We start from the raw sequence: 14,593 nt of genomic DNA, 5'->3' as shown, positions 1-14,593 counted from the left end.
GCGGGGAAGAGAAGAGAGATGCTATTAATAATACAGACACATACAGAGGGAAGAAAAGTGCACACTTGATTCTCATGCTGCTACCAGGAGTTCTGAAGCTGGCGCTGGCTGCCTCTTCCCACACGTGACTCCAACACAGTGGGTAGCTTGACAGCCCAGAGAGACTGGCTCAGGGCCAGGGGAAAAAAGCAGAAAACACAATGTCTGTGCATATCCTCTCTCTTAAAATAACACTCCCCAACACCGTCTGAGACGAATTAAAATAAGATCAGGAGCGATCTCGGAAAGAAGTGTGGGGTGGAGGGAAAGAGAGAAAGGCAGTATGTGTGCACAGGAAAGATACATAACTGGGTTCTTGCAAATGCGGTTGACTCCAGGGCTCACCACTCTGTAAAGGAGGTACTCTCTTTAGAGAAGTTAGGGGTGTGTGTGGGTGTTTGTGCGTATTTTTAAAAGTATAGGGAGAGAGGTAAAGAGTCCAACTCTATGTTAGGCATCGGGGAGAAGAGAAACCATGTCATTGGGTGTGCTTGAATGCCCAACACATGTCTGTCCTTTAGGGGAGACTTGGCAAGGGAAGAGGGCTCTTTGCAAGCAGACTTGCATGATGGAGAGCGTTAGGAATTTCCTGCAGCTGGGGAACACACCAAATGCCAGAATGCGAGAAAGGTTTGGGGTGGGGGAGAGAGAGACTGCTGGTGGTGGAAGCAAACTTTAAATAATAATTAAGGAAAACAACAAGAAATTTCTCTAGCATCGCTGCATCCATTAGGAGCTCTTGGAAGAATGAGAGGAGAGGGAGTGGGTTGTGGGTTTTTCAGGAGAAGTAGTCATGGAGCATGGATGAGCCTAAGTTCACTCACAACATTTGCTTAAATGGTTTAAAGAACAAACAACACCCCCCCCCCATTATTGCAAGCTGTGAGGGTGGTTCTTGCATTCCTTTCCCTTCCACCTCCCCATCCAGGTCTACAGCAGAGCATGTTGGATTCCAGCCTCCCTTGTCTAGTTCTCTTAAGGTGATTCTGACGCAAAGCACCATATTTCCATTTCGTAGGGTTCTGGTTTATTTGGGAGGCTTTTTGTTTGTTTGTTTGTTTGTTTGTTTGTTTTTACATGTGGCGTGACTTCCTGGCTTTCAGGCAAACAGGCATATACTTCTTTCTTCTTTGGCGATCACTCGTAGGGGGAGGATGAAATGCCACCCATTTGTCCACAGCCACCCTGCTCCAGTTCATAAAATGTGCTTTGGATGGGTTCCACTCTGTTGCACCAGACTTCCCTTGCTGCCTGCCTCCTCTGCCCCTCTGCACAACCTTGCCATTGCTGTTGTAAAGAAACTGTCTCTGCAGCATAATGATGCTGAAGGCTGGGTGAGCCTTCTGACTGTTGCATCTCATTCCAGTGAGGTGCAGGGATATGATCCCAGATGGCACCATCTGCCAGGCATGATCCTAGGTTTCCTCCCCTTCTAGGTACTCCCTCAATGCAGAGTTTCTACCCAGGGAGTAAAATAGTGACGTCAGAGTGAATAATTCCTGCCGGGAACCATCTGCCATCATTTTGGGGCAGGATAGATGGCTTCATCCTCATCTAGAACTCAGCTGAAAGTTTTTCAAGAAGATTTTTTTTGCCTTTGAACTACAGGTGGAACAGGGGAAAGAGGGAGGAATCCCCCCCAAAACCGGAGGCTAATTTTTTTTGGGGGGGGGTTCCTCAAAAAATGCTGAGTCTCATCTCTTTGCTTCAGCTGCACAAATTAGTTCCTTTTTGTTCCCTTCATCTTTCTTAAACATCCATGTATCTTATGCAGAATTGGAATTCTTCATAATGTCTGTCTGGTCTGCCACTAGGAAAGAGCAGGCTGGCTGCCAGATACAAGGCCTTTTCCGTGGTGGCCCCATACCTGAGGAAAATCCTCCCTCAAATACTACGTCAACACACTTCACATGTTTTTGAATGGACCCCAGAGGCTCTAATGTGTTTTCATTTCACTTTCCATGTAATGTTTTTATGCTGGCTGCTTGCTTTTAGCTGCTCCCCAGTCTTTAACTTTATGTACTTATTTGTGGTGGTGTGTTTAACTAGTTGACTCTAAGGTGCCTTGAGGTGCTTTGAAAGATTTTAATAACAATCAATTACTAGCCTCTCTCTCTCTCTCTGTGTGTGTGTGTGTATATTAAAAATACACATGCCGAGAACAATTATATACCCCTTTCTGTCAAGGCACTCAAGGTATTCTAATATATAAATTCTTGCAAGAAGAAAAAAGGAGAACTGTTTTGAAGGTTGGACAGTGACATGGGGAGAAATGCAGGTATGCTAAAATTCCAGGTCCCTCCCAGAATCCCTGGAGAGCTGCTGTCAGTCAATGTAGACCAGGGATTGGGAACCTGTGGCTTTGCAGATGCTGTGGGACTGCAACTCCCATCATATCTGACCATTGGCTATGGTGACTGGAACTGATGGAAGCTGACATCCAACAGCATCTGGAGGACCAATCTGGAAACAGAAGCTTTCAAATAGAGGAGTGTTTTATGCAAAGGTACAACACATGGCTATCATGGTCCTCAGTCATGCTGTTGCTATTATATTAGAAGCTTTGTAATTGCATTTTTATATCAGAAATAGCCAGGGTGACATACACAAAAATCAAAAGTGAAATGCAACCTTACCAAAACAGTTGAAAAATTGCTTTCACCCATGCTGTTGCCTTATGCCAACATCATGCTCCACCCCCTTTCCTGCTCTCCATGCCATTGCTAGGCTTCCTGCTAGAAAATTCTAAAATCCTGCCTGCCACCACCCACAACCAATAAAAAATAAAATAAAATAAAATAAAATGGATGGGTAAAGCTCAGAGAACTAAATAAGATTTTCAGTTTTAAGGGTGGAAACTTCCATTTACTTCATAGCTTCTTGCCCTTCCCCATAATTAAGTTAAGCAAAAGTCTCTGCTTGCTTTGCATAACTGGGATTTGTTTGGCACAAAATTTGGGTTACTTTTTATCACTTACTCTTTTTTATTTTACATTTTAATTAAAAAAGAGCAAAGTATGCACAACTCTATATCATACATAAAGTTGTAAGCTTCCCAGGTTAGGGAACTCTCTGTGACTCTGTTTAACTCTACCATGCAATGAACTTTATACAGTAGTAATGATACTAATAATAATTGACCGTTTCAGACGATGTCAGTTTCACAGTGCGGTGTTCCTAAGGGCACAGCAAGATAGCCATTCTCCCCCAATCTTCTGGCTGTGCATTAGCTTGGAAATGTGGAAATCCCAACAAAGCGCTGCCCTCCCTCTGGTTCTTTGTTCACCCCTAATTTTTGGATGCATGTAGTCAGTCTGGGGTTAAGGTGCATGTGTGCGGACTGTGGGGTGTGCATTGACAGCTATCCCAGTCCAAGTCTGTTGCATCGGTACACCCTAAAAGGGAAAGAAAACATCACTGTGGGCAAAGAATAGCCTGGATCGTGAAAAGGAAATGGATTCTTTATTGAGGCTTTGCTGGTGTGACAGATGAAGACCATGCAGCTGAAATAGAAGTGGAACAAAGAGGATACCCAGAGGCTGACTCTTGCCCCTGCCAATACGAGAAGCTGCAGGTAATAGATAAGAGGGGACAGAAGGTGAGGCACTCTCGACTACAGAATATTGATAAGATTGGCTTAGGTTGTGACTATTAAGCCCTGTAGTTGTGTTTACTCTTTTCCTTTCCTGTCATAATGAGTTCGTGGGCCCCAATCATCTTCTTGCGCTATGCTAAAGAAGTCTGTCTCCTGGATCTTCGCTTGTATGACAGGAATCCTTCTCCCTCTCACCCTTGCTTGCTGATCCATAAGATATCCCTTTTGATCTTAGCAGTGGGAGGTGCCGCAGCCTCTGTGTGAAGGGTTTCATTCCCCCCCCCCCTGTTTTTAATTGCTGACCTTCAGCTGCTCCAAGTTTCGATGGTGGGGAAAGACAGATGGAAGATAAGGGTGGGGTGAAGGAGGAAGTCTGGAAGAGGGAAAGGTCTCATTTTTTTTTGCAAAGTGGAGGAAATTTGGGGTGGTCAGTAGAGCTCACGTGGTTAGCTATGTTCAAAATTAGGGCCCTTCCAGCCACCCTTTTCATTGTGCATTCATTATTTGTGCTCATGATGGTATCAGGGAAGTTACATGCTATTCCTCTTTCAGTACTTTTTGTACCTGCAAAGGTTTGGGGGGCGCAAAACTGATCATTTCTGATCGGTTCATGTTCCATAGCGTCCTTTTGAAATCCTGTAACTTCATACCACAAATGTTACACAGGGCTTTTGTTGTTGTTGTTCTGACTTAGATGAAGTACAGGTGGAACTCAGAAAATTAGAATATCGTCGTAAAGTGCATTTATTTCAGTAATGCAACTTTTTATTTTTTTATTTTTCTTTTAATTTTTACAAATGCTTTCTTTTGGAAATTCCACAGTAATAAAACAAATAGTTATAATAATACAAAAATAAACATCGCTATTGCATTTCATTAATTACATTCCATTCATAATTGACCCGCCTTACAACAAATAATTACAATTACAACAAATAAAGGCTTGACATATCTTGCTTTGCATGTCATGCATCTCTCTCACATATTGGTTTCAGCTTTTAAGTTGCATTAGTGAAATAAATGCACTTTTTGACGATATTCTAATTTTCTGAGTTTCACCTGTACAGTCCACAAGTGCCCCTCAGTAATGCTGTAACGTTGGGTTGTTACAGGGTTACCATATTTCAAAAAGTAAAAACCAGGACACCCCAAAGTTGTGCTTTTTTTTTCTTTTACAAAAACGCCAAAAGGTGTGATTTTTTTTAATTGACTTGCCTAAGATCCAGGACAAAGCAGCACATTTCATAATTCCCCCCTGGATGTCATTTCTGCCTTTGAAATCCCAGTTGGCCAATAGTAATCTACCACCAGTGCACTATTTTTGTGTCAATGGGTTGTTGCAGAATGCAGCTGCAAAACAAACCAACAAACACAAAAACCAGTCTGGAGGAGCCCTTAATTTCCTGCCTTCACCAGGCACACAAGGCATTTTTTCTGAACCTACACACCCACCATATGAGATTATGAAGCTATTTTATACCGAGTCAATTCAGCAAGCCCCAGCATTTGCTATTATTCCAATTTGCTCCTGCTATCCGGGGATTGAAGTAGGTGCCTTCTGCCTGCCAGCTGTGTGCTTTGCTACTGAGCTGCAATACCTCTCAATTCCTCTCCTGCAACATAAGAATGGCCTGCTGAATCAGGCCAGCAGCCCATCTAACCCAGCATCCTGTTCTCACAGTGGCCAACTAGATGCCTATGGGAAGCCCCAAAGCAGAACTTGAGTGCAAGCAACAGCACTCTGTCCACTTGTGATCCCTGGCAACTGGCATTCAGAGATCCATGCTTGTGCTTAGATCTCATCTCTAGGCTCTTCTGAGATTTGTGAGTCCTGGTTTTCAGTCTCTCTGTGTTGAGCAAATGTGTTCAGCCAAGCTGAGTTCTGGTTTTGTTGCTAGCTGCTGGGGAAAAGATTGGGTGCTGAACTGTTACCTGCAAAAAAACAAAACAAGATTGTCAGGGCCCAAACTATTACAGTAGATTTGCTCACAGCTATACATTAACACACCATCCCATCTAACCCAACTCTTATCCTGAAGAGAGAAGATCATGTAGCATATTGGCTAAGAAAATTAGCAGAATACTTCCTGGTTTAAATATAACATTAGCTATAAACTCTTTTGATGACCTTAAATATCGTCATCTGCAATACTTTGGTTAGTACTGGCTAACCTTCCAGGGTGGTTGTAAGGGGTAATGTGATCTCTCTTACTTGGACAGTGATAACTAAGAGCATAAGAGCCCTGCAGGATCACACCAAATATAAGTCTTGTCCAGCACCCTGCAGCCAACCAGATGCTTCCAGAATACCAATAAGCGGAGCATGAAGGCAATAACCGCCTCTTGCTGTTGTTCCCCTATAACTGATACCCAGTAGTATGCTGCTTTTTTGCACTGTTTTTTTCTGTTTAGCTAACATGACTAATACCCATGATAGACTACCACCTTCTCCGTGGATTTTTCTAATTCTGTTTTAAAGCAGACTAAGTCAGCAGCCATCACCACATCTTGTAGCAACAAATTCTTTAAATTAATCAGACTGTGTGCAGCAGCACACTATACAATGCTAAGCTACTTCCGGGACTGAACTTCCATAGCCTTGCATTCCCTGTGTATGGGGTGTGGGTGAGTCTTTTTGCCCGGCATCTGTCCGAATGTCACCTTACTCTGATAACATCTGCTTCCCCCTTGTCGCCATATCAACCGTTCTGCTCGAACCACCTGCACAGTGGGTGGGGATGTAAGAAGGATGATGATCTAGAGGTTTCCGCTCCAGAGCCATTATATTGAGAAGCTCGAGCTGTTTGCAGCCATCTTCAGCTCTTCCATCCAAAGCCAACTTCTAAAAAACAGTTGGGCCTGTTCCTTAACTAGCCTTAAGCATTCTTATTACTTTATTATTTATTATCAAATCTATGTCCCATCCTTCCTCGCAAAGGAGACCATGGCAGCAAACATAAAAGTGATAAAACAATATAACTAAAAGTAAAATGAAAACGTATCTAAACACTTAAAAACATTACGAGCCTTTGAATCACATTCTCACAACTAATAATTTCAAGGTTGCCAGGATCAGTATCTTTCAGTTATCAAATGCTTGGGTAAATAGGATTTTTTTAAAAAAATACCTCCTGAAAATAATAAGGAAGACAGATGCACTTCACCAGGGGGAACATTCTACAAATGGGGAACTGCTATCAACAAGCCCCTGACACAGGTTAATGGTGACCAGGCAGTACCCAGGAGTAGAAGCACCATGCTGATCATAGGGCCCCAGATGGTTGATACCATGACAAAGTTCTACCCCATACTAGGATTGCCAGATACGAAAGATGACTGGACTCCTGTACCTTTAACAGTTGTGCAGAAGAGAAAATGTTGGTTGCTGCTTTTCTTATCTGTGCGTGACAAGCTTGTTTTCATAAGTTGTGGATAGATCCCTTTTCTTTCCCCTTTTCTTCACCTTCTGCTACTGTATCCACCTCTCCCTGAGGTTGGGGGGGGGGCTTTGTAGTAGTGGATCTTGCAATGATAAGGTATTGGGCCAGTTCAGATATAACAGACCCCTAGCACATGGCAAAAGAGAACTCTCATTCTTTGGGATACAGTGGTACCTCGGTTTATGAACACAATTGGTTCTGGAAGTCTGTTCATAAACTGAAGCGTTCATTAACTCAAGCGAACTTTGCCATTGAAAGTAATGGAAAGTGGATTAATCTGTTCCAGACGGTTCGTGGAGTACTTAAACTGAAGCGTTCATAAACTGAAGCGAACTTTCCCATTGAAAGTAATGGAAAGTGGATTAATCCGTTCCAGACGGGTCCGCGGAGTACTCAACCTGAAGCGTACTTAACCCAAAGCATGGGTGTAATTGGTTCCAGAAGTCTGTTCATAAACTGAAGCGTTCATAAACTGAAGCGAACTTTCCCATTGAAAGTAATGGAAAGTGAATTAATCCGTTCCAGATGGGTCTGCGGCGTTCGTAAACCAAAAAATCGTAAACCGAGGTGTTCATAAACCAAGGTTCCACTGTATCAAGCTTTGCGCAAGAGGCAGAGCTTTGACTATCCACCCCACCAGCTTACTGAAATGAGTTGCTTCCACATAAAGCTAGATAAAATCCCACAGGTGAATTTCCTATGTGATCAGCATGACTTGGCACCCCCTAGGAGTGGGGGAGCTAAAGTTTGGATAGACTTTAGGGCAGGTGCAACTGCAATCCCCACACTTGAAAGCACTTCTGGGCTATAAAGAGCACGAACCCAGTATGTAGATCATGCTCTCAGGTTATTTCACTATGTGTACACAATTGGAGTGATGGAGTTTTGTTGCATTTACTACATGGAAATACTTTAATGGAATTGAATAGATGAAGATTCACTGATATTAACAAAGGGAAGGGTGATTTCTAATAATTAAGAGGAGATCTCAGGCTGAATGTGCGCACATGCAAGGCAGGTTTGCTTAATTTGAGGAGAGCTGGATGCTAGAAAATGAGCCAAGTACTGTGTGTGTTCTCTTCATTCCCTTCTCTTTTTATCATGTTATCTCCCCCAAGCCCCATTTTGATTACTTTAATTCAGCCTATCCTAGCCACGCCCCCTCCCTTGGACTCACATTAATCTGCTACTCCTCTGTACATTTCTTCCCTTATTATCCTTTCCCTTCTGAGATCGGACACATAATAATGTAAGCTCTCTGAGGAAGAGACGATCATGTCTTGTGTTTCTGTATACCACTTACCGGTAGTACTGTACAGTGTTGGAATTAAACAAAATACAGAGGTAATAGGACTGTGTGGTACGTTTCTTCTTAGTTTTACTTTCCATTAAATGTCAACACAATTAATATTTCTGAAAACAAAGCATCTTGCTTAATTGCAAAGCTACAATGAGTGGTGGATCACAAGCACTGCATGCAAAAGGTCCCAGGTCCAATCTCCCGCATTTTCAGATAAGGCTAGAAAGACTCTGGAAACCCTGAAAAGCTGCTGCCAGCCAGTGTTGACAATACTCAGCCAGATGGACCAACAAAATAAGGCAGCTACCTCCGCAACCTCAGAGTCGTCTGTGATTGGACCTAATGGTCAGGGGTACCTTTACCCTTTACCTATGTTCTCGTGACTGTTACAATAGGAATAGTGGTGAGGTGCAGATTTAACTTCATATAAAAGCAAAGTTTAGTGGACTGAGTAGGCATATCTCTACACAACGGATTAGTTTGTACCTGGTACTAGCAGATTTATGCATGCCCAGGCCCTGAAACTACAGTTACAATTCCCAGGACAGGGTGGGGGATGCTGTGACAGTTAAAAAGATGTGAAGCATACAGCTATGGTTTTCCCAGTAGTGATGTATGGAAGTGAGAGCTGGACCATAAAGAAGGCTGATCGCCAAAGAATTGATGCTTTTGAATTATGGTGCTGGAGAAGATTCTTGAGAGTCCCATGGACTGCAAGAAGATCAAACCTATCCATTCTGAAGGAAATCAGTCCTGAGTGCTCACTGGAAGGACAGTTCGTGAAGCTGAGGCTCCGATACTTTGGCCACCTCATGTGAAGAGAAGACTCCCTGGAAAAGACCCTGATGTTGGGAAAGATGGAGGGCACAAGGAGAAGGGGACGACAGAGGACGAGATGGTTGGACGGTGTTCTCGAAGCCACCAACATGAGTCTGACCAAACTGCGGGAGGCAGTGGAAGACGGGAGTGCCTGGTGTACGTTGGTCCATGGGGTCACGAAGAGTCAAACGCGACTGAACGACTAGACAACAACAACAATGTTAACTCTACATATTAAACAAAATAATACAAAAATGTTTTCCTTTCTGTGCACTTGGAATCTGTTCCATTAGTCCTACTAGGTATATATTTGTAGTGCAGATATTTCCTATTGGATTAGGATCAGAGTTACTCCTCTCAGACATAAAGCAAATCACTGTCTCCTAGCCTAGCCTACTGCAAGGAGTGACTGAAAGCGGTAAGATGTGTGAAAAGGAGGAAAATGTGACGATCAAATTAGTGAGGTAGATGCACCAATCCTATATTTTGCAAACATGGGTATGCATGCCATTCTGCTTTGTTTCCAACTGGGTTTTAACAGCCCTACCAATCCTATCCCATAGGATCAGATAAAATGCCTGGCAGGTATTCTGTGGAGTGGAGGAAAGCAATCCATCCATGAGAGCTGGAGAAGAGAGAGGAGGAGAATCGGGCTGGATTGTTGGGAGTGATGGAACATAGGACTCAAGTGTTTTGTTTTGTTTTTTGTTTATACAAAATGTCAGTTGTTTCATTGCACGGGTTGGGCTAGATGACCCTCGTGGTCCCTTGCAGTTCTATTCTTCTATGATTCACAGTACTGTATTTGTAGGCTGACCTATAATAAAGTTCTCTGGGCAGCTCATAATCTAAAAACCCAATTGTAAATGAAAACAAAAGCAACAACAGGAGTCTAAAAACAGCTTAAAGCTGAAAAGGACTAAAAGGCCTAGTGTGAAAAATAGTTTTCACTTGTTGCTGAAATGTCACCAAAGTAGGTGTTACGGTAGGCAGGACTCTCTGAAGAAGGCATTCTATAGCTGGGGCACCACTGCTGAAAGGGCCTTCTCTCCCATAGCTACCAACTGCACCTTACTTAGCAGGAGTTTTTGGAGAAAGAGCTTCCAAAGAAGGATTGGTATGTGTGTATCCCTTCAGCTGCCTTGTCCCAAGCTGTGAAGGGCCTTGTTGTTTAGTCGTGTCCGACTCTTCCTGATCCCATGGGCCAGGCACTCCTGTCTTCCACTGCCTCCCGCAGCTTGGTCAAACTCATGTTCGTAGCTTAAATGGCCCCAAACCAGAACCTTGAATTGGATCCGGAATGGATGCGAACCAGTGAAGATGGCAAAAACGGTGGCAGAATGTGCTCATCATCACCCAGTCTCAGCCTCACAACCAGATACTTAAGAAACTGAAGTTTCTGAACCATTTTTTCAAAGGCAGGCCCATGTGCAGCGCATTGCAGTAGTCCAAAGACAAATGCAGAAAGCTACTCAATTATACTTTATCATAACCCAGACTCTGCGACTGTCATGCAGAGTAGCTAACCTAACCTAACCTTTCTCCGTCTTTTTTCTTGTTGAAAACTTGGCTGCAACCCCAGCTGACTTGCATTGGTGCAGAACTCCCACACCCACCCTTGTATGTTTTTGCATGAATGTGATGGTATTGCTCACCCTCCCTCTGTGTGTGTGTGTGCATGCATGTGAAATATAAAAAGGCAACCCCATTGTTTCAGCTGTGGCCTGCCCGATCTCTTCCACCCCCACTTCCCAAGTACTCTGAAGCTCTTCTTTTTCCCATGGGTCTGTTCCATCCTCCCTTGCCTGCGTTTGTGCTTTTTATTCCTAGAGCATGTTGTGAAGAGGAATGGGGGGGGGCAGTAAAATGTTTCTCCTGCTAGTGCGTAATTTTACCACGGTGCCTAAGTGAGGGACAGAAGTAAATTGACCTTTTAACCCTTTTTCCTACCAAGGGATTAGAGCCTGTTTCCTGTTAAATCTCTTCAAGAACCAGTTCTATCCTGTTTGAGAGGGGAATGCATCTTGTGTATGTGGGGGGGCAAGGGGGGGAAGAAAGAGATTGTTATTTAACCTTCTTTCTCCTCTCTCCCTTCCTATATTTATTTCTCTTCTCCCCTTTTCTGGAATTGCAACTTTGATTTGCAAATAATAACATTCCAGGTACGCTGTGTGTGTGTGTGTGTGTGTGTGTAGGTTGACTGGTATATTTTAGGTGGCAGTTGCATGCCGCTGCTAAATTGTTCTGGCTTCAACTCTTGCCCAGGGAAAGGGGAGGCGCAAAGTGGAAAATTGCTAACAGGAAAGAGCCGGAAGGCGGAGGGTGATAAATATTGAAAGGGTGGGATTTAGATCTCTGCTCAAACAGCTGCGGTGGCTAGAGTGTCACACTGTCTCTCCACAGGTTTACTGACCCATTTCCATTCACACGGCTGCCAGTATCTTAGCAACTGCAACCGTCCCCCAAGATAAGGCGCTTTGCCTGCCATTAGTGACTGTGCAACTGTGTCAAGGTTAGCCTGCACCCTAAAAGCCTAACCGCCTTTGCATACCCCCCTTCACTTTTTCCCAAGGAGCCGGTGCAGACTCTTCTTGCACACACGTGTGTGCGTGCAGACAAAGCCAATGTCTTGTACATTCAGCAGCATGTTGTGACCAAATCCTAAAGTGGTAGAGGCAACTGGGCTGCTGCAGGTGAGGATCACATGTTGAAACAATTCCCTGAAAATAAAAATCCCTGCTGTTAGTATGTGTGTGTTTAAATCCCTGCAAATAAGCAACCAGTATAATGGTGAGTGAGATTCTTGCCCAGCTCCATGCCTGCTGTGCTGCTTTTCTATTTGTGAGTGGCGGTGGGGGTGTTGTTTTTAACATCCCTGAGATTTCAGAAATGACATTCCGCACCAGCACATCGATTGTGCATTCTCCTGTTTGGTCCTGCTGCATGTGAACACCAGGGCCCTCTTTATTGTGGGGGTGGGGGGAGGGAGAGAGGGGGGGGGAGAGAGAGAGACCGGCAGCTCCCCTGGTTTCCTGTCATTGTGCTTCCTGGATCATGAACAGCCCTTGTGTGGAAAACTATATTCTCCCATTGGTGTAGCAACCCAGACACCATGCACTTGCGTTCTCTTTGGTTGCAACGTGAGATAAGACGGAAATAGCTACTTCTGGGTCTGGGTAGGGGTACTGTATATGATTGGTGGCAATGATCCTTCTCTCTCCCCCCTCTTCCCCCCACTTCCTGCAGGGTCACGTTTGACAGGTGGGTGGGATCACCTGCCTGCCAATCACTTGAAATCACAATGATGTCAGGTGACTTGATGTCAGATGCAGAGCAAGCAGGCTTGGCGTACCCAAAACAGCCTTGTGGGCAGAATGTGGAGACCTTATGGGACTGATGAGGCCCATGGGTCAGAGGTGGTAGAATGCAGGTGCTGTGAAAGTTGGCAGAGATGGAAACACAATCCACCATAAAATGGGTCCTGTAAATGCCTCATTGAAATCAGTGGGACCCTCAAGTGGAAACAAATCCTTTTCCTTCCCAGGAGGCTTCTGCAAGAAAACCTCTAGATGGATTGTGTCCCGTTTTGTTTATTTTAAAAAATTATACCCTGCTTTACAAATAAATATATTTCCAAGGCAGCTAACAAAAGATAAGCCAACCATCTATGAAGCTCGTCTTATGAAGCATCTCAAAACAATTTTGTTGTTGTTTAGTCGTTTAGTCGTGTTTGACTCTTCGTGACCCCATGGACCGTATCATGCCAGGCACTCCTGTCTTCCACTGCCTCCCGCAGTTTGGTCAAACTCATGTTGGTAGCTTCAAGAACACTGTCCAACCATCTCGTCCTCTGTCGTCCCCTTCTCCTTGTGCAATTTACAGAACAGTAAAAATGTATATAAAACAATTATATCTATAAAACCCTTTTTAAAATCAAATATAAAACAATTACAACAACAACAATTACATATATATAATCAATTTCAAATCTAGTACAGATATCTATCGGGATGATGGTATCTCCTTACAGGGCTTGTCTTCCAACAAGCACCAGAACAAAATAGAGATGGTTTCTACCCCCCCCCCCCCGCAGTTGCTGCCTTCCTTAACCTCTGAAAATGTGGTGATGAGGCACCCGGAGAAGGGCCTGCGTTGATGAGCTAATATGACAGATGGACAGGTTCATGTGGGAACAAGCGGTCCTCCTTTGTGAGGTGTGGTTTCATTTCTTGTTCACACTAAAGTGTGATAGAATTTTGAGAAAGTAGGATGAAATGCTGGGAAGTGGGTTTTTAGGATAGATTTTTGCTACGGGGGCAGGTTGTACCTAACCTTTGTTAAAAAAATTAAATAAAGGATGTGTGTATATGCTTTGAGTGTGGGTGTGTCGTAGCCAGTTTGTTTGCTGGGGGAGAGAGATTTGTCAGGCCTTCTTTGGGCACAAGCTTCTTGACTCTCACAGTTCTAGCCAGCTAAGCATGTCCAATGGATGACCAACAATCTCAGTGCCTAGAAAATTCCTGCTGTGGTTCTCAGGCCTTTGAAAACAAGTGGTTTAGTGGCGGAAGCTTTGCCGTCTTATGTTATTGGGTGTGTTTTTTCTTTCAAAAATTGATCTGAATTTAAATTGTTTTGAGTTAGATGTAGGAAGAGCTTGTTTTTAGAGGCTGTGTACACACTGTACCTTTAAAGCACTTTTGAAGCATATTTCTGCTGCCAGAGAGTTATGGGCACTTTAGTTTGTTAAGGGTTGCTGGGAATGGTAATGCTGAGGGGTAAACTACAGTGCTAAGAATTCTTTGAGAGAAAGGGTGTGCTTTAAATGTGTACACAGCCTTTGTTTTACAATATCTCCCACCCCCTCGAAACAAGTGGAGGGTATAGATATCATGAAAAGCTGGTCTGTTATATAGTAGTTCCCTGTTCCAGACAGCTGAAAGTCATATTCCTTGCAATAATTAAAATAGTCACCGTACAAAAGAAAAAGGAGAGAGAAAAATAGTTAGCATCCTTCCCATTGGTCTGTCAGAATTATTTCTTGGAATAACCCATGAATATCAAAGATAGATTGTCTTCAGAATTCTATCATATTATGTGACTTGTGTTTCTGGACAGATGTCTATGAAGATATCTGATGCAAACTGTTGCATTCACCACAGTATAATGCAGTGATGAGAGAAATGTCATGTTTGGGGTGTGAGAATCACACGGTGAAATTTGTTTCTAGGCGGGCTGCAGCGAAGTGAAAAACACCATCCACAAAGTTTTTCTACTCACACAGGTTCTCATCCACAGGATTGACCTGTCCATCCACTTCACATAGTACAGAGTGCATGCATTCAGTGGTGTAGTAATAGGGGTGGGTGGGGGGCGCGTCACCCCGGGCAGCAGGCTGGAGAA

The 14,593-nt window shown here is 43.7% G+C and overlaps 1 protein-coding gene and 1 long non-coding RNA gene across 2 annotated transcripts in view; both read left to right on the top strand.

Moving 5' to 3' along the window:
- Positions 1–14,593, top strand: part of AHDC1 (AT-hook DNA binding motif containing 1) — a 202,229-nt gene that overhangs the window by 99,195 nt on the left and 88,441 nt on the right. The window lies entirely within an intron of this gene.
- On the top strand, positions 10–10,347 carry LOC132592303 (uncharacterized). The gene is made up of 2 exons (XR_009557737.1): positions 10–4,824; positions 4,855–10,347. It is a non-coding gene; the product is annotated as an uncharacterized LOC132592303 (long non-coding RNA).

The sequence above is a fragment of the Zootoca vivipara genome, chromosome 6, assembly GCF_963506605.1.
Source record: "Zootoca vivipara chromosome 6, rZooViv1.1, whole genome shotgun sequence".
Classification (NCBI taxonomy): domain Eukaryota; kingdom Metazoa; phylum Chordata; class Lepidosauria; order Squamata; family Lacertidae; genus Zootoca; species Zootoca vivipara.
This window is presented reverse-complemented; position numbering and strand designations above follow the sequence as displayed.